General features: G+C 36.7%; 1 protein-coding gene and 1 long non-coding RNA gene across 2 annotated transcripts in view; both read right to left on the bottom strand.

Annotated features, from left to right (window-relative positions):
• Positions 1-1,495: 1,495 nt before the first annotated feature.
• Positions 1,496-15,461, bottom strand: LOC131531326 (uncharacterized). The gene is made up of 3 exons (XR_009268643.1): positions 15,245-15,461; positions 5,310-5,368; positions 1,496-1,750 (listed from the first exon to the last, which is right to left on the bottom strand). It is a non-coding gene; the product is annotated as an uncharacterized LOC131531326 (long non-coding RNA).
• Positions 15,462-17,780: 2,319 nt separating this feature from the next.
• gpc5c (glypican 5c) overlaps positions 17,781-25,876 on the bottom strand; it is a 145,888-nt gene continuing 137,792 nt past the window's right edge. Inside the window, exons 10-11 of the transcript XR_009268972.1 lie at positions 22,636-22,698; positions 17,781-17,865 (exon numbers count right to left, since the gene is read on the bottom strand). The gene's annotated coding sequence lies outside the window, so the exon portion shown is untranslated. The remainder of the gene's footprint in view (positions 17,866-22,635; positions 22,699-25,876) is intronic.

Genomic DNA, 25,876 nt, shown 5'->3' with positions numbered 1-25,876 from the left:
GTATATACAGTATATATATATATATACACACTGTAAAAAGTGATAAGTTGACTTAACTTAAAAAAATTGAGGAAAGCCGTTGCCTTAAAATTATTAAGTCAATAGTAATTAAAAAAAAAAAAAAAGAGTTAAGTGAACTTGACAATTCACTTAATTTGTTTTTAATTATTATTTATTTAATAATTTTAAGGCAACGGGTTTCCTACATTTTTTTAAGTTAAGTAAATTTATCACTTTTTACAGTGTGTATATATATATATACTGTATGTGTATATATATATATATATTAGTGCTGGGCAACGATTAATCGCGATTAATCGCATCCAAAATAAAAGTTTTTGTGTACATAATACATGTGTGTGTATTGTGTGTATTTATTATGTATATATGAATACACACCCATGTATGTATATATTTAAGAAAAATGTGTTATGTTTATATATTAAATATATTTATATATCATATAAATTATATTAATAAATATATACATGTAAATACATGTAAATCTTTTCAAAATATATACTGTATGTGTGTGTCTTTATATACACATAATAAATATACACAGTACACACAGATATATTATATAAACAAAACTTTTATTTTGGATGCGATTAATCGCGATTAATCGTTGCTCAGCACTATATATATATATATATATATATATATATATATTTTTTTTTTTTTTTTTTTTTTTATTCAGACTATAAAAACTACACATATATGACAAAAATCCTGAATAAAGTCAATGCAAATCATACTCTCTTAAAATAATTATTCACAAACCAGTCTTTTAATATGATTTGAGGTTTTCTTGAAATTTTCCTTTAAGATCTGTAAATTCTGGACTTTAAATCAGAATTTTGTGTTAGACAAAATTACAGTACAGTTTTGATGAAACACCTGTGTATATTAAAAATAATAATAATAATAAATTTTAAAAAACATGATGTATTTTAGTTTAAATAGACTTTAATATAACATTAAATGCTCCAAATAATAATTAAAAAAAACAACAACAAAAAAACCCACATTGATAAGCAGCTAAATATAGATTTTTATTTGCTACAGAAACAAAGAAAATGTAAAATTATCTTCTAGGAACATATGTGACCTCAACGAGTCTGAATCAACCAAAGTGCTCAAATGAATCAGACTTAAGATTCAACTCTGAAGTCACTGTCAGCTGAGATCTGAATATTAGAGTTTCATAATAACCAAAACAAATGTTGCTTCTCAAATTCAGGCTCAATTCACTCATTATATAATAATCTCAAAGCAAACGCCTTGATGCAGTTTTATATGGCAGCCTGTGCATGAACACAGGAGTATTCTGTCAAGCGTGAGAAACAGAGAGAGAGAAAGAGAGAGAGAGAGAGAGAGAGAGAGAGATGCCATTTCAGAGAATGCAGGGAACAAACTCATCTCATCTACACAAGAATAGCAGCAGTGGTGGCATGTCCTCTCCCACAGATTCAGAACTCAACTAAGCCCAGCTGAATTTCATGGTGCAGTTATTACCAAAGGTCCATCAGATTTGCTGGTCTTGACCCATACGCTGGTCTCACGGTGAATGAGGTTGCCTAGTGGCATTTATGTTTGTTCTGCTTGGTCTCAGTGAGTCAGGTCTTCTGGGAGCTGCAGTGGTTTGAGACCTGTATTCAGGTCTGTCCGGTCATGTGATCAAAGCCTTTTGGAGAAGGCTGACTCATCCATGCCCACTCAACTGACTGGTCATCATAACATGACATGCCTGTGAAGTCACAAAAAAGACGCACAGTCACCCTGACAAAAAAATAGAGTCTCTAAATATGAATCATCTACAGCTATCTTTAATTAGACTCTTCTGATTGAATCCTGAGATATTCATAGAAGGGTGTAAAAAATGTATGCCATCTCACAGTTGCTGTATTTTTATTTATTTTTTGATTCCAAAAGTTTAAAATCAAGCACTAATCAAGTATAATACGAACCGTGAATTATATGTTTCAAATTGATACAGAATTAGAGAAAAAACTATAATAAAATGATTCTTGATAACTCACAATTTAGTTATAATTTATCAATTACAATAAAGCAAAGATTTCTTCTAAAAGAACTGTGCTTTATTAACACCTACGCTACTTAAAAAGTTAGTGTTTCCAAATTTAAAATAGAAAGATTAATTGAAAACATTGTGAATTTAAAATAGTGTGTAAATATAAATAAATGAAATTTTAATAAGAAAAGGGAACATTTGCAAAGACAAACTTTGAAACACTGGCATGACAGCTTTTCATTGCATTCAGAAATGTTTAAAAAGTCTGGAAGTTTGAGGGTTTTATGGCTTACGGACGGACGGACAGACAGACAGACACAATAGTCACTTTTATAATTATTGCAAAGCAATTTAAACATCCAAATAATGAATAAATCAATATATTAATACTCCTATAACACTTCAGCTGATCTTTCTGGCTCTAGTTCTGAATCCAGAAACAAACCACTCTGCTGCAGGAAATCAAGCTCAATTTTAAACCATTATATAATAATATTTGAAGTTCCCTCTGAGAAGGGTGACGTGGGCTTGCTGACGTGGGGTAATGTGGTCGAGCTCCTGTAGAGCTGGAGTGGTTGTCGTGGCAGGTGGCGGAAGATCTGCTACGGGGTTGTGCTGCAATAATTACACAAATAAGCTTCTCTGCCCATGTTTGCTCCAGACAGACGCATTCAAGTTTTATTGGATCTGACCATGAAAGAGCCTTCTGCCTAATGAGGAACAGGAGCCGTGTGTGTTTGTGGGGGTTACAAAGCTATAGTTTGGGGACAAAATTGTCCCCAGAAGTTTGCTAAACCTGACAAAACCTCCCTCCAGCGACATCTAAGATGGAAAGTTTTCCTTTAGGGTAGGGTTAGGGTTATTCTATATCCATTAGCTTTAGATGATAACAATGATGGTATTGGTGTGGTACATGTTCAAAGATTCATTGATGTGAAATCAAGGAATTGATGGTTTTAGGCCCTCCTCCTAACACACACACATACATTTGGGCTGAAGAATTTGAAGTGAAAAATAAACAGAGGTGTGACAGTAAAGAGAACGACGATGGTAAAACATTTAACAAAGTATGAAAGCTGAGAAGTGTTCAGCAAAAAAAAAAAAGGAGTTCATATATTTTTAACAAAGGAGCTAAACAGAGGGAGAAAGAGAGAGAGAGGGTAGGAATGTGTTGGTGTGTCTCCAGGCATGCTGGCATGGAAAAGCCAAGTAATTACTGAGACAGAAACCACACTTCTGTCCCACACTCCTGAGAGTGTAGGACGCACACACACACACCACAAACCGAACAACTTTCAAAATGACTAAGTGACTCACCAAACTACTGAAAGCTCTGTAACATTTAAAGCCTTTTTTAAAAAGTAATTTACAGCTTGTGCATGTGACAGAACATACAGTGGCAAACACATTTAGACACTTAAGCCACATGTAAAAATGATGAATGACATCACAACAATACTGTGTTAGCAATTTTGTGTTCTGATCATTTTGACCCGGAGAGGATTTAATTTTTCCTAAAATTGCTAATTAATGTTTTCACATTGGACTAAGAATTACTGACTTTGCTGTATTACTACTCACCCAAAGATTTATTTTTGTACTGTTTTTGGATTTTTTTTTTCCCCGCACCTTGTTACCTCCTCGTCAAAAATGACCAACCTACAAAAAATAGCTTAGGAAGCTCTCATTATGCTGCCTATCAAATATTGGATTCAATCTTTTTCTCAACTTGTTTTCTTTCAATTGGCACAGATTTTGTGTTTCTTTTTGGAACTGACTGATCATAGGTTTCAATGATCTGAGCTTATGCACCTCAGTTTTGGAGTGAACTTTGCCAAAATTGCATCAAATTGAAAAACTGAGGTGCATAAACTCAGATAAATTAGGTCCACAACCAATCAGTTCCAAAAAGAAACACAATACCTGAGAATTCAAGCTGACAAAGAGATTAAATCTAAGATTTGGAGAAAATATAGTATAACAAGATATTTACATGGATTTCTTTTTTAACCAAATTAGGCAAAAGATTGTCAGCACAGCACAAGGGTTAACCAACTGGTCTCAACATAGAAACCTTTTCATAGTTCCTAGAACTACTGGCGGAAGTATCCTCTTTTTTTCATCAGCAATGATATGTAACACTGCAAGTTATCACAGGATATTTAGTCAGATTTGCATGCTCTTTCAATCGCGTAAATTGTGCATTTACATTCGATCTCCGTTATCACGAAACCCACGACACAAATCAAAAACAGCTCCGATCATGGCGTCCTCCATTCATCGGTTATTGACATTTGTAAATGCCATGAAAAAGGCCTTCACTGTCAGCTACTTCAGAGTTCGTGCTGCTGGTGCGAATGTAACCAGGGAAACGGTGCAAGGAGGAAACTGGTTCTCTAGGAACCATCATGCTGGCTAGTTCCTAGAACTACGTGGTGCAAAAGCCCTTATTATTTTTAGTGGCTGTATGAGGTCGGTTAGCCTCAAATTCACACAGGTGAAGCTGATCAAATGGATCACTATGGATGATTCACTAACCTTTGGCAAAGTCTGCTCTAATCCATATATATTTGAAAACCTTTTCTTTACATTTTGGCCTTCCGTCCACACTGAGACTGCATTTTTGTCCTGTGAAAACTAAGCTTTTTGAAGACGTTGACAAGTTGATACATTTGAAAATGCCATTTTACATTGTAGTGTGGACTTTGAAAACAATAATATATGTTTAGCCATGTGACGCATATCGTACCAATAGATATGTATGTTCACAGTGACATGTGCCTGTTATGTGCCATTCAATTTCAGTTTCGCCTAAGATAAGTAACTTCGCACAATCTTCATTAGGCCTACTGCAAATATGGCAATATTTACTCGCAATTGCTGTCATGACAGTTGCGTTTTAGACATGGAATGCCGACTGAGTGGACATGGACGCAACAGTAAGTGGAGAGAAATTTTGCTCAAAACAATTATTGTGGCCAGAAGAATAGCATGAGAACTTTATTATGTCTGGTCTCTCTGTATCACCTCTGTGAGCTTTTATAACATTTTACACACACATTTTCTGATGTAGCCTATAATTTTCAAAAATATTAGTATGGATGAGAAACTTCGGAAAATGCTAGAAAATGTGAGAACGGAGAGCGTTTTGAAATAAAACTGCCATTTTAAGGTGTGTGGGGGTTAATGTACACATTGGCTGCCATGTCCAGATCCAGTGCAGCAGCAGGAAGAGCCCTGCCAAAGAAATTCAGGGTTCAAAAAGTCTACTTACTTGAAATGACTGTAGTTGACTCCACACCTCACCTTACCTCAGAGTCCTGGAGTAACAGCCTGGAAAGCACAACGTACACCCATTATTTGATGAAACGAGGACACACAGTAGCATAAGGCTTCTTAATTTCCAAACAGTCTGTCTGTGTTTGCTCTGTTTGAACATTATGGTCTTAAATCGTGACTTGACTCGCTTATTCGTCTTGCAGTTCTTTACAAAACTTACCAAACGGCTGAGTTGCCCATTAATGAAAAAAGTTAACTTCTCATTATTCTGCATTGACACTTAAAGTGTTATTCCCTCAAAGGTCATGTGTTAATCATAGGAAATGATTCATGTTGATTTCATACATTACCGTTTAAAAGTCAGTAAGACTTTTAATGTTTTTAAAAGAAGTCTTTTATGCTTGCCAAGGCTGCATTTATTTGATCAAAAATACACTAAAACGGGACTTCCGGTTTGGGGTGATGGCGTAGACACGTGTTGAGTCTTGCTCCCGCATCTTTTTATTCTATAACTGTCTAAAAACCCTGCGACATATTTCTGTTTTACTACTAATTGGACAATATTGTTGTTGGACACAAATCTGAATCGAATGATGGCAGCTAAATCAGCAAAAAGGATCATAAAGTTGAGGCGTGAGGAGATGACGGTAAAGATGTTAGCATGACAGCGATCGCTAACCTCCTGGAGGAACACCGGGCTGCTCTCTCTGCAGACTTTAAAACCACTGTTTCGACACTCGAGGTAAAGCTGGACCAAATTCAAGGAACACCGTCCCAAGTACAAAGAAGTGCTGTCCGAACTAAAACCAGCGCTTTTGTTCCCAGTCAGGCTAACTATCATAACGAAGGAGGGAAATTGTAGAAGACTTACATTGGTCGATGAAGCCAAGGACTAAATTGCATCTTTACGTTCTGCTGAGGACTAAACCCGAAGCTTCTAATGCAGTAATTTGTGGCTGGTTCGGTTAATGACTCAAGATGCAGCGTTTATCAAATGTATTGACTCCTATACAGACTTAAGTAGTTTACTAGTTATCGCTTGGTTGGTACATCTGAATATGCCTATGTTCTGTCAGTTCTAGATTTATAGATACCTTTCATTAGGCATTATGGATGGGCTGTGTGCACCGTCGTGTTCACTTTATTTTTTATTTTTTGCGATTTCTCGGTCGCTATACACACCCGCCTTTAGGCTTTACTAAAATGTATTTGCTAAGATTGTTTATTGAGTTATGTTTAAATGTTTTCTTATTTCTTTATTATTATTATTATTATTATCATAATTTTTTTTTTCTCATATTCTGTTCCCATTTACTTTGTTTGATGTAGGAGTCAGAGGCTGGGCTTCTTTTTCTGCTGCTACATGCACTCGTTGACTGTAAGACTTTGGAGCTGGGACACTCAGCAAGATGTTATGCTAGAGTATGTTTTGTATTTTTTATACTTGTACACATCACTCTTTTTCCTGGTAAATGTACCTATGCAAGCATGTAATTTGTGCTTATTCATCTACCCTTGTATATTGTATTTATTTATTTATTTTTACGTATTTATTTATTTATTTATTGTTTGCTTTTTGAGTTTAGTTATTTTCTGTCCGATTATTTTTTACATTACAAGAAGGGGGTGGACCGTTATGTAAGTGGTGGGAATGAGATGTCGGAAGTCTTGAAAGTTTTGAGCTGTTTTGCTGTTTTGTAATGTTTGCACTTTGGGGGATATCTTCGAGGCCACAATTAGGGTTTGTCTGTGTCTTTTTTTTTTCTTTCTCTCGTTCTCCTTTCTTCTCTTTTTCCATCGCAGAAGGTCATACGGTTTCAAATCACCTCAACCCTATACATTGTTCTAGATGGCTGCTAAAACTTCAAAGATGGGTAAAGGTCTGCGCCTGATTTCATAGAATACTAAAGGAATGAATAAGGCCATTAAGATTGGTAAGGTAATGACGCAGCTGCAACATTTGAAAAGGTATATAATATTTTTACAGGAAACACATCTTAAAACATCAGATGTTCAACGAATCAAAAGGGCATGGATAAGTCATGTGTTTCATTCAAAATTATCTGCTAAGGCTAGAGGGGCTGCTATTATTATTAGTAAAAAATACAGTTTGAGCCAATACAAGTTATTGAAGATGTTAATGACCGTTATGTCACGGTATCGGCCCTGTTACAGAACCTTCCAGTAGTCCTAGTCTCTATCTATGCTCCCAGTTGGGATGATGAGCAATTCTTCATTAACCTCTTTGTTAAAATTCCAAACAGTGACACTCATCACATACTGACAGGGGGTGATTTTAATCTGGTGCAAGACACAAGTCTTGATAGGTCATCATCTAAGCAAATGAGTCTATCAAACTCTGCTAAAGTAGTACTTAATTGCTCGTCCCATTTAGGAATTTCAGACCCCTGGAGGTTTAAAATCCCCCACAGTAAAGTCTTTTCCTTTTTTTCTCCCCACATCAAAGTTTTTCTGGGATTTACTTTTTTTTTTGATTGATAATAAATTGCTGCATCTGGTTACTGCTAGTATTTATCACCCAATAGTTATTTCAGAACATGCTCCCACATCACTTGATATTAATCTCCCATTTAGTACTACCTCTCCATCTCTATGGAAATTTAGTTCTCATTTATTAGCGGATTACGAGTTTAAGAATTTCGTTGCCACTCAAATTAGTGACTACATTGAATTCAATGATACCTCTGAGGTTAGTAGTGAATTTTTATAGGAAGCGCTTAAAGCTTTCACTTGGGCTCAGATTATTTATTTTACTTCACACCTATGTAAGGCTGATAGGGCTAAGAGACAGGGCATTTTAGACAAACTCCTTAAGCTTGATGAAACATACGCTATCTCTCCCTCCCCCACCCTTTACAAAAGACGACTTGTCTGATGACACATGATGTCGAGAGACAACTGCGACAAACTAAGCAACGTTTTTTCGAACATGGCGATAAGGCAGGTACACTCTTAGCCCAACAGGCTCGTGCAGCCAGTGTCTTTAGGCTAATTCCAAGAATTATTTCCCCTAGTGGTAATCTTACTGCAGATCCAGCTGAAATCAACAAAGTTTTCTTAGATTTCTAAATGAACCTTTATACATCTGAGCACCCTCCAGGTTCAGCAAATATCCCCAACCCCTTAGACTCATTAAATTACCCTAGAATTGACGAAGACATGGCTAAGGAATTAGGCAGTCCCATTTCCGCTCAGGAGGTCCAAGAAGCTATTAGATCAATGCAGAATGGGAAATCCCCAGGCCCTGATGGGTTTACAGTTGAATTTTATAAGGCATATTCTAATTTACTAGTCCCGATCTTGGTGAGGATGTATAATGATTCTTTTCAAAAAGGTCAACTGCCGGCGACTCTGTACTTGGCACCCATATCCTTGCTTTTGAAGGACAGGGACCCCACATCCCGTGGTAACTATCGACTGATTTCTCTGCTAAATGTAGATTGTAAGATTCTAGCCAAAGTTCTCTCTCTTCCCCTTCAAGATGTCATGCCATCCATAATTTCTTTAGATCAAACAGGCTTTACATCAGGGAGGCACTCTTTCTTTAATACTAGAAGGTTATTTAACATTGTCTCTCCTTCATCCGATACCCCTGAAGTTTTAGTTTCATTACATGCAGAAAAGGCGTTCGATTGGGTGGAGTGGGAATACCTGTTCTTTGCTTTAGGTAAATTTGGGTTTGACCCCAAATTAATTTCTTGGATTCGACTTCTCTATGCTTTCCCGTCTGCCTCAGTGTATACCAATGGTGCTCGTTCACCACCCTTTTTACTCCAATGGGGGGCACGTCAAGGGCCCACTCCCAACCTTGTTATTTAATATAGCTATTGAACCTTTGGCTCTCTGGCTTCATAGTCATGATGCATTTAAAGGCATTGTCTGCCATGGCCAGGTCCATAAACTTTCCCTTTATGCAGATGATTTATTATTGTACGTCTCTGACTCTTTAATTTCTCTCCCCCCTATACTATGCATTCTGGACCAGTTTGGCTGCCTATCAGGGTATAAGTTAAATACAGTGGGGCAAAATAGTATTTAGTCAGCCACCAATTGTGCAAGTTCTCACACTTAAAAAGATGAGAGAGGCCTGTAATTTTCATCATAGGTATACCTCAACTATGAGAGACAAAATGAGAAAAAAAAATCCAGAAAATCACATTGTAGGATTTTTATAGAATTTATTTGCAAATAATGGTGAAAAATAAGTATTTGGTCAATAACAAAATTTCATCTCAATACTTTGTTATATACCCTTTGTTGGCAATGACAGAGGTCAAACGTTTTCTGTAAGTCTTCACAAGGTTTTCACACACTGTTGCTGGTATTTTGGCCCATTCCTCCATGCAGATCTCCTCTAGAGCAGTAATGTTTTGGGGCTGTCGCTGGGCAACACAGACTTTCAAGATTTTCGATGGGGTTGAGATCTGGAGACTGGCTAGGCCACTCCAGGACCTTGAAATGCTTCTTACGAAGCCACTCCTTCGTTGCCCGGGTGGTGTGTTTGGGATCATTGTCATGCTGAAAGACCCAGCCACGTTTCATCTTCAATGCCCTTGCTGATGGAAGGAGGTTTTCACTCAAAATCTCACGATACATGGCCCCATTCATTCTTTCGTTTACGCGGATCAGTCGTCCTGGTCCCTTTGCAGAAAAACAGCCCCAAAGCATGATGTTTCCACCCCCATGCTTCACAGTAGGTATGGTGTTCTTTGGATGCAACTCAGCATTCTTTCTCCTCCAAACACGACAAGTTGAGTTTTTACCAAAAAGTTCTATTTTGGTTTCACCTGACCATACGACATTCTCCCAATCCTCTTCTGGATCATCCAAATGCTCTCTAGCAAACTTCAGACGGGCCCGGACATGTACTGGCTTAAGCAGGGGGACACGTCTGGCACTGCAGGATTTGAGTCCCTGGCAGCGCAGTGTGTTACTGATGGTAGCCTTTGTTACTTTGGTCCCAGCTCTCTGCAGGTCATTCACTAGGTCCCCCCGTGTGGTTCTGGGATTTTTGCTCACAGTTCTTGTCATCATTTTTTAAGTGGGTGAACTTGCACAATTGGTGGCTGACTAAATACTTTTTTGCCCCACTGTATAAGTTATGGCTAAATCTCTTCCTCTCTCTTCATTCCCCTTTAAGTTAGCCTTGGATGGGTTTAAATATCTGGGCATATTTATAACCAGTTCGTTTAAAGACTTGTTTAAGAATTTTATGCCACTTTTGGACAAATGTAAATTAGATTTTGCCAGATGGAGCTCCCTCTCCCTATCTTTAATAGGTCACACGAATCTTATTGAAATGATTATCCTGCCGAAATTCTTGTATCTTTTTCAGCATGTCCCAGTCTGTATTAATAAATCCTTTTTTACTCATTTAGACCAGCAACTGAATGGGTTCCTTTGGAGTAACAAGCCAGCTCGTATAAGAAAATCAGTTCTCCAGCTTCCCAAATCTGAAGGGGGTTTAGCACTTCCACTTCCAGTTACTTCTGGGCTTGTAATATTACTAAATTACTGTACTGGGTTGGCCTTAGATGTTGTGCCTCTAGCCCGCCCTGGTTACACATAGAAATATCTTCTTCTTGTTCCTTACTTTCTAATATTTGTTCTCAGCTTCCTCTAGAGGTCCACAAACTTTCGAGCAATCCAGCAGTTATTAACACTATTAAGATTTGGCTTCAATTCAGGAAAAAATTTGGTTTGCACAAAGCCTCGATTTACATGCCAATTTCAAATAATAACTTATTTCCTCCGTCCATTTCAGACCGTGTCTTTGATATTTAGGCAAGTAAGGGTCTTTCTACTTTGAACAACTTGTATGAAAAAGAAATATTCTCCTCTTTCTTTTCTTTATCTTTTTCAGGGTTTTTTTCAAGTGAGGCACTTCATTCAAAAGTTATTTCCCCATTTTCCCCAATCGGCCCCCTGAATCAGAACTTGATTTAATTCTCACCCTTGACCCTGGTCAAAGACAGCTGATATCCATCATCTATGGTAAAATAACCTCCCTAACCTCATCTCCAGTTAACCTGGTAGCAGGATTTGGGTATCGACATATCGGAAGACCAGTGGAAGAACGTTCTTAGTTTAACTCATTCTTCGTCTATCTGTGCTAGACATGCGCTAATACAATGTAAAGTGCTTCACAGAGCTCACTTCACTAATGCTAAATTGGCTAAAATATTTCCTGTGATGCATGCAACAGATGTAAACAATCTCCAGCTGATCATCTTCATATGTTCTGGTCTTGCCCGAGGCTAATGGACTACGGGTCGGACATTTTTAGAACACTACCGCAGGCCCTTAACACCACCATTGGCCCTAACGCACTGACTGTCCTGTTTGGCCTTCCCCCAGTGTCAGTTGTACCACCTACAGCACAATGTGTCATTTGCTTTACCACTTTGTAAGCTAGGCGTGCCATCCTCCTTAAATGGAAACATGCCTCTCCCCCATCACATGAGGATTGGATACGAGAGGTATTGCAATGCATACACCTTGAAAAAATTAGATACTCTTCCAAAGGATCACTGAGATCCTTTAACAAAATATTGAGCCCTGTACTGGGTACTACTGAGAACGTAACTGTAACATCTGGACCTTCTCATTAGATTCTTATTAAGGGACCATTCGAGTAGATTCAATTTCTTAAATGTTTTATTTTATTTTAATTAATTTTTTTATTAATTTATTAATTTTATTTTTATTTTTTTGTGGCCTTTGGGGAGGGGTGTGGGCTGGGGGTTTTGTTATTGTCATTTTTGTGTCTTGCTTTTCCTCTTATCAGACACCCTGTCTCATTTTGTAACTGAGGTAATACATTTTATGTGTCTGTAAAAATTTTATAAAAAAAAAAAATAAAATAAAAACTTGTAATAAAAAATCTTACTGACTAAAAAAAAAATAATAATAATAATAATACACTAAAACAGTAATATTGTGAAATATTATAATAAAAAAAAAACTGTTTTGTGTTTTAATTTTAGCCATTATTCAAGTTTTTAGTATCACATAGCCCTTCAGAAATTGTTCTAATATGCTAATTTGGTGCTCAAGAAACATTTCTCATTATTCTCATCAATGGTGCTTAATAGTTTTGTGAAAACCGTGATATATCCTATGAAAGTTCAAAAGAAGAGCTATGAAATACATTTTTGTAACAATGTAAACTTCTTCCAAAACATTCTAAAAACATTTAATTTTTATTTCCAAATGTAATTATTTTGCAACATTTTACAACTTGAACTAAAAAAGAAGACGACTCTTCAAAATGTGATTTCAAGTCATTGCAATGCATTTCTAATGTATTTTTAAATAAACCGACAGATAAGACAAAAAAAAACAAGAGCATCTAATCATCAGCTCACAGGTTGTGTTTACAGAAAATAATCTCTACCAAACGACTGACAGGCCTGCTAAAGGGTTAAGAAGGAACATACAACTGGAGAGAAAGATGACACATGGACAGGGCAAAACAGAGAGAGAGAAGACCACAGCGTTGGTTTCTCACAGGCTGTCTTCTATCATCAGATATTGTTAATGGCTCTCTGACATTTTGATAAATGGATATTTCATCACATCTCTCCCCTGGCACTATAAAACGCTTGATAAATCTAAGTGTTTATGCCAAATGCTCTGACAATCTCAGTCCATCTTCTACATGAATTAACTACACATCTAAACCACTGAGAGGGAACTACAAATAAGTGTCATATACTCATCTCAAGATATTTGAAAGGAGGAGATGTTGAGGCCCTTTGTTTTCAATTTGGAAAAAAAAACAGCTTCATGGGAAAATCTTTCTCATAGGACGATGTACACTTACGAAAAATCAACCACACACCACAGTCTCTGCAGAACACAACATGTTTCCCAAATCATTGAGCAAAGGTCTGCCACAAGCTAATGACCTCTGTCAAACCATAAAGCCAGGCGGTCTGAATGTGAATGCCTTAATGTTCCTGAGAGTTGGTCTTTAATATTGGAATAACACAACACTGAGAAACAGCAACATACAGAGCAAGAAGTATGGTTTTTACCTGCATTAATGCCATGCAATTCAGTCAGTCAAGGATTCCGGGGGAAATGTAGTTTAAACTCTTAAGAAGAAAAAACATTAGCACTCTGTTCTTTGTTAACCCTCTGTTGCTGGTCTTAAAGGCACATTCAGAACTGGATGCAAGTCATAATTGGAATAGGAATTCTACTCATTTTTCAAAACTTTAAATTCCTGAATTTGAATTGATGACGACATGACTGACAGAATGCAGAATGGCATTTCAAATTTGAATGCAAGGAATCTGAATCAAAAATAATAAAAGTTAAAAGAAATTAATATGACTGTAAATCTTTTTGGCTTTGTTATGTTTTGGAACATGTCTACAGATGGATGGATTTACAAATTCTTGGACGGACGGACGGACGGACAGACAGACAGATAGATAGATAGATAGATAGAACAATGGATGGATGGATAGACAGATGATAGACGATGGATGGATGGATGGATGGATGCACTAATAGATAGACAGAACGATAGATAGTTTTAAAATTCTTGGACATACAGACAGATAGATGGATGGATGGATACACTAATAGACAGATACACTTATAGGTAGATGATAGGTGGGTGGATGAATGGAATGACACTTAAAAGCATCAGCTGTGCTGAATTTCTTTGAATTACAATTCAGTATATTCATGAAATTAAAGGGAGCCAATTGTTCAAAATTTTGCCCATAGCCCTGACGTTTAAACAAAATGTTTCCATATTATTTGCTTTTCCTGCTACCAGTTGCAGCACTTTTGGCCAAATAGAGGCCCACACAATTCTGATACTGTGTCTGTGTCTGTCTGTGTGTGTGTGTGTGTGTGTGTGTGTGCGTGTGTGTGTGTGTGTGTGTGTGTGTGTGCGCGTGCGTGCGTGCGTGTGTGCGTGAGGTTGTGCTTCAGGCAGGAGGGCTGATCTTTCTGGGTATTGATTGGAGGGTGTCTCCGGCCCTGAGGGGGGTTTGGCTTCTCTGCCCCTGCGTTCTTGAACATGCTGGATCAATGAGACACCAAACCCCCCCCTCTTGAACACACATATACTCTCACATATGCATGTATAGACATGGAAATGTAGTTTTTATCACACATGTACATAAAGAGGTGGATGATAGAGACAGACGTGTCAGACTTTCATCTCCATTTCAGAGCGAACTGTCCAACAAGCCTCTGCTCATGAGAGAAAGACAAGGAAAAAGAATGAAAGAGAAAGAGAAGCTGTGTATCTCCTATGAAAGATCTCTTTCTTTTAATTCCGCACAACTCTGTGTACACACTAACCATTCATGTGTGTTTAATGGGCTCTTTTGTACTGGGAGAACTGGGAAAATTTACAAAACTTCAGTGGCTGGAGCCACAGAGTGAAGAACCACTGATATCTGATCCACTCTGAGCTAAAACGATGCGGGGAATTCAGACTTTCAAAGACATATTGAAGTACAAAGACTTCTGAAAGACGTTCAAACTTTGATTCATGTTTAGTGAGTAATGTTCAGAAATAGATGCTCACAAGCTCTGAGGAAGGGGTTGTTTAAGACCCCGGTAATGACCAATGAGTCATGAATCGGTTAATATGTAAAACAAGTTCTTAAATTGTTTTAGGCTCCCTGAGGATTATTCATCTGCAAAATATGTGAGACATTTCTCACATGAATTACGTGAGAGATGTTATGAGAGGGAAAAACTTGGGAGACGCCGCAGGGCTTGTGGGAAGAGTTTAGAAAGTAGTTCAGAGATGCTTTACAGTCATCAATTGAAATAAATTTCCATACATTAGATGCAGTCCTCAAGAGAAAAATATTCAGTTGTCTTTGCATATTAAACACTACATGGCTCCTGAGAAATTCTTGCTTTCTTCCTTACCACATTTTTCTGCATTCTTTCTCACTGGAATCTAAGCATTAGTCATTATGCATGCATCCTCCATGAAGATGATCCCAGAATACGTTGCGACAATCTCTGTGGGAAAAGATGGTGGACGAGTCAATCAATTATAAATATAATTTTGAAGTAATACAGAAACATTTTTGTAAAAAAAACTATAAAATATTTAAAATAATACATGTATACAAATGATGGAATATTCTTATAATGTTTATATAAGCAATCATTTTATATTAATATACACTACCAAAAGTGTGGGATCAGTAAGATAATTTATTTCTTTAAAAAACACACTTTTATTCAGCAGGGAAAATGTTGAGAGGAAAGCCATATATACAGTAATGTTACAAAATAATTCTATATTTTTAAGACTGATCTTTTACATGCTGTACTTTTGAACTTTTCTATTAATCAAAGAATTCTGGAAGAAAAAGTGTCATGAAAACTGGGGTAATGGCTGCTGAAAATTCTGATTTGCCATCATGAATTAATAAATAACATTAAAGGGATAGTTCACCCGAAAATGAAAATTTGATGTTTATCTGCTTACCCCCAGGGCATCCAAGATGTAGGTGACTTTGTTTCTTCAGTAGAACGCAAACAAAGATTTTTAACTCAAACCGTTGTAGTCTGTCAGTCATATAATGCCAGTCAATGGGCACAGAATCTTTGAGAGAGAAAAAAAACATGCACAGACAAATTAAAATTAAACCTTGCAGCTTGTGACGATACATTGATGTCCTAAGACACAAAACGATCGGTTTGTGCGAGAAACTGAACAGTATTTATATCATTTTTTACCTCTGATACAGGCAATGTCCAACTATCCTGAGCTCATCCCCAACATCCGGTGCGTGACGCGTCAACGGCTCTGGAACATAGATGTATATATACATAGATATATACGTAGATCCTTACGTATCGCAGCCCATAGAAACAGTCGCTAATGAGGCATCTATGTATATATATCTATGTGCCAGAGCAGGTTGACGCGTCACGCGCCGGATGTTGTGACAGTCGGACATTGATGTTTATCAGAGGTAAAAAATGACATAAATACTGTTCAGTTTCTCGCACAAACCGATCGTTTTGTGTCTTAGGACATCAATGTATCGTCAAGAGCTGCAAGGTTTAATTTGAATTTGTCTGTGTATGGTTTTTTCTCTCTCAAAGATTCTTTGCCCATTGTTTGGCATTATATTACTGACAGACTACAACGGTTTGAGTTAAAAATCTTCGTTTGTGTTCTACTGAAGAAACAAAGTCACCTACATCTTGGATGCCCTGGGGGTAAGCAGATAAACATCAAATTTTCATTTTTGGGTGAACTATCCCTTTAAGATAGAAAATTGTTATTTTAAATTGCACTAATATGTCACAATATCACAGTTTGTCACTGTATTTTGATCAAATAACAGAATGTTAGCATAAGATGTCTTCCACAAACATTTAAAAAAATCTTACTGCCCCCAAATTTTGGAAAAAAGCCCCAGAAATTTTGTTTATATTAGAAAAGGAACAGGAACAACAATTTCAGTTATGCTGTCTCCCTTTGTCAAGATAATATATCATTCATGTCTCTTTTGCTTTCTCTCTGTCTATCATCTCACTCGTCTCCACAGAGCCTCCATCCGGTCATAATGAGTCCATATTGAGCCGAACCGTTCTGGGTCGCTCCTGTATATTATTGAGCGTCTGCATTCCGCAGAGTGATAGACGGATACAGAGATGATCACACACATCACGCACACTCACTTCTTCCTATTTCTCTGCCGCAAAAGCTCTTCCAATCCCCCTGTCTGTTTTCATTTAATAAACTCCAGAATATGTCCACATTCCTGTGGGATTGGCCTTTATTATCTGGCTTTGGACACGGCACATCACAATCCATGTTTATTTCCGTTTGCCCCTCAAATACTCATATATGAATTAATAGTTCAACCCTCCAGCTACTGCAGAGACTGAGAGCGAGACACGTAAAGGAAAAAACAGATAATAAAGTTTGATTGCATGTTTGTATGGTAATCTCTACACTATTCTACAGCTCTCTGGTTCTGGCCGGCTTCACTCATGATCTCATTACTGTCTGATTAGATCCAAAGGAAAGTTTTATTGCTGTTTCATATCTCAGGAGACATTAAAGGATAATTCATCAAAAATGAACATTCTGACATCATTCACTCACCCTCATGTCGTTCCAAACCTGAATGATGTTCTTTTACTGTAGGATGTCCAAGATGCTCGTTTCCATGATGACAATAAAATGACAAGCTGTCAAACTCAAAAAACGATTAACAAAAAGTCCCATAAAAGTGGTCCATATACTGTAAGTATTGAGAGCTATAATGGAAATCTTCATCTGTTTCACAAATGTCATTCTGGATTGTACACATTCAAACCACTACTGGGCACACGATAAATTAAGATGTAACCAATGACGTCAAACCTTGTGATAGAGGTTTTGAAACCCCAAGAAGCCTGAATGTGCTTTGAGAGCTACACTGGAGTGCTCAGTTATGATTCATATAAGGATGAAGTGTAAAAACGATATACTTTACCTTTAGGTTTCATCTTTGTCACTAATGTCTCTTTTAAAATACCTTTGGAGAAATAAAACAAACACAAATGAGACAATTGTTGACATGCAATAAGAGCACATCACATGGCTATAAAATACAGGTCTCAATACAATTTGATGAGAAGTATCTGACTTGTGATTGCAGACATTTTACACTGAAAATATCCAGTCCGAGAAAAAAAAAAAAAAAAAAAGAAAGAAAACAGAAGGAAAAAAAATCGCTGTAACAAAACTGATAATGTTTCCAGTGGGATATTGGTGGCTATGTATTAACTTATAAACTTAAAATTAATTATTTATATATATATATATATATATATATATATATATATATATATTTATTTTATTTTTTGTAAAAATTTTTTTTTTTTTGTACATTTTTTTTTTTTTACAGTAACAGTTTGAGACATTATTGTTATTGAGATCTTTTCTGACACATGAGATTGCTGGGGTCTTTTAGTCATGATAAATATTCTGAAAAGCAGGAAAATTAAAGGATTAGTTCACCGTAAAATGAAAATTCTGTCATCATTAACTCACTCTCATTTTGTTCCAACTTCCTTTCTTCTGCAGAAGGTATTTTGAAGAATGTTGGTAACCGAAGAGTTTCAGTTTTCGTTGACTTCTAAATTTTTGACCATACTATGGAAGTCAATAGGAACTGAAACTTTTTGGTTACCTAAACTATCTTCTTTTGTATTCCACAGAAGTAAGCAAGCTATACATGTTTGGAATAGTGTGAGGGGGAGTAAATAATGACAGAAGATTCATTTTTGGGTGAACTATCCCTTCAAGCCTCCATTGCTGCATATTCCTGTCACAAAATTTCAGCGGATATATAGAGGTGTCTCTTTCCTAAGGGAAGATCTGAATGTTCTGCCTGTGGTTACACTGAATGCACACTGGACAGTAGGCCTCTAAATTATAAATCAAAGAGAAACTGCACACAAATATTTGGAACGCAGAAATAAAGCATGTGATTTTCCCCTGAGTTACGCCTACCACAGTCTCTCTCTCCATTCCTTCCTTCATCACAGATGATCCAAACCCCGGATGGATTCTGAATCATAAATACTCATTAGTAATGTTGTGTCCGAAAGCAGTTAGTTCTTGATCATGTCATGATCTCCAGCCCAGCTGACTCAATGCGGTTCTGGACTCAGGAGAGTTCAGCTTAATGGATCTGACTGGAATTAAGGCGATGTTGACGAAACAGAATAGAGACGGGGAAAGTGAGACAGTGTTGGTGAATCTCCAGGGGAGTTTGAGTTCATGTTTATATTCTAGAACTGTCTTACTCATCTTTTCATGTGAAAAGTAGTGGTCTGAAAAGTGAAGATATATAAATCTCTCATAACAACTATAAGTTTTAAACTTGCGGTTGCAATGAACACACTAATGAGACAACACTTGAAAGCTTAAAAATAGTTACTCTATATCAGTCATAAGTGTTTGATGATAAAAAGATGAGTTCACTTCTTCATGTTCATGTCTTTCTTTCTTCATTCGAAAAGAAATTAAGATTTTTGAGGAAAACATTTAATGAATTTTTCTCCATATGTGGACCAGTGGGCAAGGCCCAAATTTCAGTTTCAATGCAGCTTCTAAGACTTAGTTCACACTGCAAGTCTTAATGCTCAGATCGGATTTTTAGCTGAAATCCGATTTTTTTGCGCTGTTGTTCACATTGTCATTTAAATGCGACTGCCATCAGTATCATGTGTGAACCGTATACGGCCCTGAAGTGACCCAAATGCGCAGAAGACGACGGAGCGCACTGTGTTTGCAGAAATAAAAATGGATGCTGCTCGTGTCAGCGTGTGTTTGGCTATTTTTAAGTTAATGTGCAATCGGTGCCTAAATAATGAAGTGATAAGAAGAAGAATATTAAGAAGAAGGAGAGCACGATTTCCTCCAGCGCAGAATTATGATGTCTGTCGCATTTCAATGACGTAAAAATCGCATGAAATGCGACATGACCTGTAAAAAAAAAAAAGTTGAGCCAACTTAAAATTTTAAGGCAACCAGCTTCAGCAGATTTTTTGTGTTTGCTTTGTGTTTGCCTTAAAATTTTAAGTTGGCTCAACTTTTTTTTTTTTTTTTTTTACAGTGTGGCCGTTCAGACTGAAGTCGCATTGCAAAACATCGGATATGTATCCGATTTAGGACCACATATGAAAATGGCCTGGGCCTGATTTGAAAAAATCGGATTTGTGCTGTTCAGACTGTCATAAGAAAATCAGATATGGGTCACATTTGGGCAAAAAAGTCGGATTTGGGCCACTTTAGCCTGCAGTGTGAACTAAGCCTAAGGGCCCTATGTGATCCCAGCTGAGAAACTAGAGTCTTGTCTAGCAATGTTCTAAAACAAATGAAAATTTATATACTTTTTAACCACAAATGCTCATCTTGCACTAGCTCGACTTCACGCATTACGTAGTCATATGTAACGTGGGTGGAAGTATCGACCCAGTGTTTTCAAAGTGAACATGCAAAGAATGTCAAACACCCTTTACCAAAAAACAGAAAGGTAAAACAGCGATGTCAGATGATTTTGGAGTTTTTCACCCTACCCTTTTTGAACCGAAGTACACAGACAAACAAAGCACACGTGACCTTTCTAACGTGATCAAGTAATGCATGAAGTTACAGACGTGCATTGCAGCGCTAGTGTGAGAAGAGCATTTGTGGTTAAAAAGTATATACATTTTTTTTTTTTTTTTTTTTTTTGGAAATGACCGACCGTTTTGCTAGATAAGACCCTCATTCCTCGGCTGGGATCGTGTTCTTTGAAGCTGCATTGGAACTGCAATTTGGACCTTCAGCCCATTGGCCACCATTGAAGTCCACGATACAGAGAAAAATATTGGAATTTTTTCCTCAAAAACCTTAATTTCTTCTCAACTGGAAAAAGAAAGACATGAACATCTTGGCATGGGGGTGAGTTATCAGGAAAGTTTTATTCTGGAAGTCAACTAATCCTTTAAGCCTAAAATATTGTACCATCTATCTGTTCAAGATGCATATGAAATATTTTTTACAGTTCTGTTCAGACGGAGTCATGTTAAATTATGAATAGAAGACGTCTGTGAGTTAACATACTGATGAATAAACAGACAGGCAAAACATGATAGACAGACAAAAATAGAGAAAGAGTTAGATTGGCCTGGAGTTCAAGCAAATCTGAGAAAGACAGACAGGAAGCGTGGGTGTGAGACAGTCAAGAATAGAGTGAGAGACAGACAGAAAAAGATTCAGAGGGAACCTGAGTAAGACAGATGAGAACTGAGAAAAAGCAGAGACTGACAGACAAACATCGGCAGAATGCAAGACAGACAGAAAATCAAAGATGGCCTTTGTGAGACAGACAGGAATAGGGTGCGAATGAGCCTTAAACAGATAGACAGACAGGATAAGAGTGAAAGTGTACGTTTGCCTTTCAGCTGATGGTTCAGTAACTGTTAAACTGGTATAATAAATCCTGTCCACTGTGAGAGAAACAGAGAGACAGCCCAGAGTAACCGACAAATGATAGTCACATTCATTAAAAAGTTGTGTTCATATTTATGTACATTTCCTTACAAAGGTCGGAAAGAAAGTTTTTTTTTTGTTTTTTTTAAAGAAATTAATAGTTTTCACCAAGGACACATTGAAGGCACAGTAAGCAATTTCTGAGAAACACTAGTGAAAATTAAGATCAGCACCCATGTTTAAACAAACATGTTAAGCCTCGCAACTGTTTTCAACGATGCAAATCAGCATATTAGAATGATTTCTGAAGGATCATGTGACACTGAAGACTGGAGTAATAATGCTGAAAATTCAGCTTTGCCAAAGGAATAAATTACATTTTAAAACATTTTAAAATAGAAAAGTGCTATTTTAAATCATAATAATAAATCGCAATATTACTGTTTCACTATATTTTTGATTAAATAAATACAGCCTAGTGTACTTTCATAGTGTGACCTGTGTTTGATGAAGAACTTACTTGAAGCACATTCTGAATGTACACTCTTAAAAATAAAGATGCTTAAAAGGTTCTTTTGGTTCCACAAAGAACTATTCAGTCAAAGGTTCTTTAAAGAACCATCTCTTTCTTACCTTTTTATAATCTGAAGAACCTTCTTTTGTCACAAAGCACCAGAAAGGTTCTTCAGATGTTAAAAGTTCTTTATGGAACCATTTAGACAAAAAGGTTCTTCTATGGCATCGTGAAGCACCTTTATTTTTAAGAGTGTAGGTGAATCCAAGATGTTGGAATTGTCCTTCAAACTGCATGTTCTTTGACCTGTGACATACTATTGACAACCACAAAAAATGATTTAAAACAAGTAGCCTGCAATTTAACCATGATGGACAACTTTATCACTTACATTAAAGAGTCACCCAGCTCACTTGGCATTTTTTCAACTTTTTCAACCTAATGGCTCCTCAGCTCCCTTAGCTTTTTGTGACAGTTTTTTTGTATCACTCTTTTACATTTGACATCCCATTTTATCATAGTTTAGCGTACTATTTTAAGGTTAGCAAACTATTTTATCATAGTATAGTATGCAAAGCTTTACGGCATTAAATGTAGCACCAGTAGAAGAGGAAACTCTGTGGTAAAACGGGGTGCCGGGTCAGTTTCTTTCGGACAGTTTAAGAAAACGGAAGATCCTCCACCACATTCAATTACATTACTGACTCTCATTCGGTGCTATTTAAAGGCTGTGTGCTGGCTAGGCAGTTGTGTCGGCTCCAGCTGCTATATTAGCGTTAGCCACGTGTGTGTGTGTGTCAGACTGACCCGTCAGCGCTACCAACTCAAGAGAGAACACGAGACACAAATAACTCCATTCCTACACACGACCTGAAAGAGACAGAGAAGCAGAAAGACTCCAGAGTGAGATTCATATGAATGGAATTCAAAAACTAAATTATTGAAGGCAAACACTTCGCTGTCCTTGTTGTGGGAATGAAATTTACAACAAAAAAAAAGTAAAGAAAAAAAATCAAAAGAAAAAAAAAAAGAAAATCACAGAAATACAGTAAAACCTGACTTGAGGGAAAAATTTAAGTGGATGCATAAGCTAATAGCTCTGTTCCAAAACTACTGAGCTGCCTTGTACTGTTTCAATGAATCAATCGATCAGTCAGTCAGTCAGTCAGTCAATAATGCCTAGAAATGTCGCCAAGGTAGTGATCTTACTAGGTTTTGGAACAAATCCAAAAGTCTAGAATTCTAAAAAATTCCAAACAGTGTCTTTTAGGGAACATTTTTCTTTTAAATAAACATTTGCCCTAAAAGCATAGACTAAATGTCTGTTTTTAATACATTTACTTTTAAGACCAAACTGAGTACAAGAAAAGTTCCTTTAAGGACATGCATTACTAAAAGTTGAACATAGGAATTTGTGTTTCTTGTGATCTTAAAGCCTATGTATTTTAATGGATGATTTAAAGTGATTCAGCATATATGATAACTTTATGAATTTGGTTGAAAAAACACGGTGTATGCAAAGTTTCACTTAAAGATGCATTTGAAATGCTGTATCCATCAAAGTCCAAAACTAATCACGTGTCCACACTGTGTGGGCTCACATTTATGACTCATCAACTTCTGTGCAAACCTCAAGTGCAGAAAAATGTTTCAATCACTTCTCAGCACTACACTCAAAATGGAAGGAAAGTAGGACTCTTACGTGGATTTTCCACATTTAACAGAAAAAAAAAAAAAATGAGGTCTTGGGTTCCATAAAAGCATATTATTCTAGACTGGTTCTCCAGATAGATGACAAGTAAAAGCTCTGCAGCAATTCATGACTTTGTACAGTCACTATGACGAGTTACACTGAAAGACACATAAGTGCCGTTATAGCCATTCGCAAAATCAGACTGCATGCGAGCTTATTCAAAAACATCTAAAAAGAGACATTATGGTATTTTTACCACACAAGTATAGATCATTTATTAGGGATGATCTTTGGGGGAAAGCATTTCATAAAAAGAAAACATTATCTCCACTTCCAATAGTATTCAACTGACTAGTTCAAATTACCTTGTTAGTGGATTTTGACCCATTTAATCAGAAGCATGTCTTGAATAGATAAATTATCTGTTGATTGAATAGAGAGAAGCAGGTAGTTTGAGAAAATAAACCTCGTGAATTTTGTGTGAAAGAGTGTGATTTCGCCAACCTAGGAAGGCAAAATAGTGTAGTGATGGGCACTCATGTCACCGATGACATTATGATTTTTGGGTCACGTGTAACTTGTGGTTATTAGTACATCACATAAGAAAAATTGGTGTGATATCTAACTTGTAGAACCTCTTACTGTATTATCAATACAAGGAAGACACAAGTGTAATAAAATATACATTTATTAACAAAAGATTAACTAAATGAAGTCAAAGGTTTAAATATAGTACCATGTTTTTTTTTTGTTTTTTTTTTTATTATTATTATTATTATTTGTTTTAATAAAACCATGGTTTATAATTTGTAAGGGAAGTTGTAAAAGTAAGTTAGCCAGCTTAGATGATGTTTCACAGTTATAGTAATTGTGAATTTCGTCAGCTTATTTAGGCTAATAATATCCAAAAAGCTAAGGAATCATATGATCAGGATGTTAAAATAAACAAAAATATACATAAGCATGTCCCAGCCATGTTCATCACTTCTTGCAGTTCATTTAAACATTTCTGATGTGGTCTGTGCATATTTGCAGCACGTTTCTGTATTTGGTTGTGTTGTGAGTTTTTGCAGCGCTTTTCATTTTTGGCAGTACATTTCTGTATTTGGTTGTGTTGCGAGTATTTTCAGCGTGTTTCTGTATTTTGTCATGTTGTGAGTATTTTCAGCGTGTTTCTGTATTTTGTTGCGTTGTGAGAATTTGCATTGTGTTTCTGTATTTGGTTGTGTTGTGAGTATTTGCAGCGTGTTTCAGTTTTGGCAGCACGTTTCTGTATTTGGTTGTGTTGTGAGTTTTTGCAGCGCTTTTCATTTTTGGCAGTACATTTCTGTATTTGGTTGTGTTGCGAGTATTTTCAGCGTGTTTCTGTATTTTGTCGTGTTGTGAGTATTTTCAGCGTGTTTCTGTATTTTGTTGCGTTGTGAGTATTTGCAGCGTGTTTCTGCATTTGGTTGTGTTGTGAGTTTTGCAGCGCTTTTCATTTTGGCAGTACATTTCTGTATTTGGTTGTGTTGCAGTATTTTCAGCGTGTTTCTGTATTTTGTCGTGTTGTGAGTATTTTCAGCGTGTTTCTGTATTTTGTTGCGTTGTGAGTATTTGCAGCGTGTTTCAGTTTTGCAGCGTTTCAGTTTTAACACGTTTCTGTATTTGGTTGTGTTGTGAGTTTTGCAGCGCTTTTCATTTTGGCAGTACATTTCTGTATTTGGTTGTGTTGCAGTATTTTCAGCGTGTTTCTGTATTTTGTCGTGTTGTGAGTATTTTCAGCGTGTTTCTGTATTTTGTTGCGTTGTGAGTATTTGCAGCGTGTTTCAGTTTTCGTTTCTGTATTTGGTTGTGTTGTGAGTATTTGCAGTGTGTTTCTGTATTTTGTCGTGTTGTGAGTATTTTCAGAGTGTTTCTGTATTTTGTTGTGTTGTGAGCATTTGCAGTGTGTTTCTGTATTTGGTTGTGTTGTGAGTATTTGCAGCGTGTTTCTGTATTTTGTAGTATTGAGTATTTGCAGTGTGTTTCTGTATTTGGTTGTGTTGCAGTATTTGCAGCGTGTTTCAGTTTAGCAGGGTGTTTCTGTATTTGGTTGTGTTGAGTATTTGCAGCATGTTTCTGTATTTGGTTGTGTTGTGAGGTTTTGCAGCGCTTTCGTTTTAACAGCGCATTTGTGTATTTGGTTGTGTTGCGAGTATTTTCAGCGTGTTTCTGTATTTTGTTGTGTTGTGAGTATTTGCAGTGTGTTTCTGTATTTGGTTGTGTTGTGAGCATTTGCAGTGCGTTTCAGTTTTGCAGCGTTTCTGTATTGGTTGTGTTGTGAGTTTTGCAGCGCTTTTCATTTTGGCAGTACATTTCTGTATTTGGTTGTGT

Source organism: Onychostoma macrolepis, chromosome 02 (assembly GCF_012432095.1).
Source record: "Onychostoma macrolepis isolate SWU-2019 chromosome 02, ASM1243209v1, whole genome shotgun sequence".
Taxonomy (NCBI): Eukaryota; Metazoa; Chordata; class Actinopteri; order Cypriniformes; family Cyprinidae; genus Onychostoma; species Onychostoma macrolepis.
Note: the sequence above shows the minus strand (reverse complement) of the source record. Positions and strands in the feature narration are given on the sequence as shown.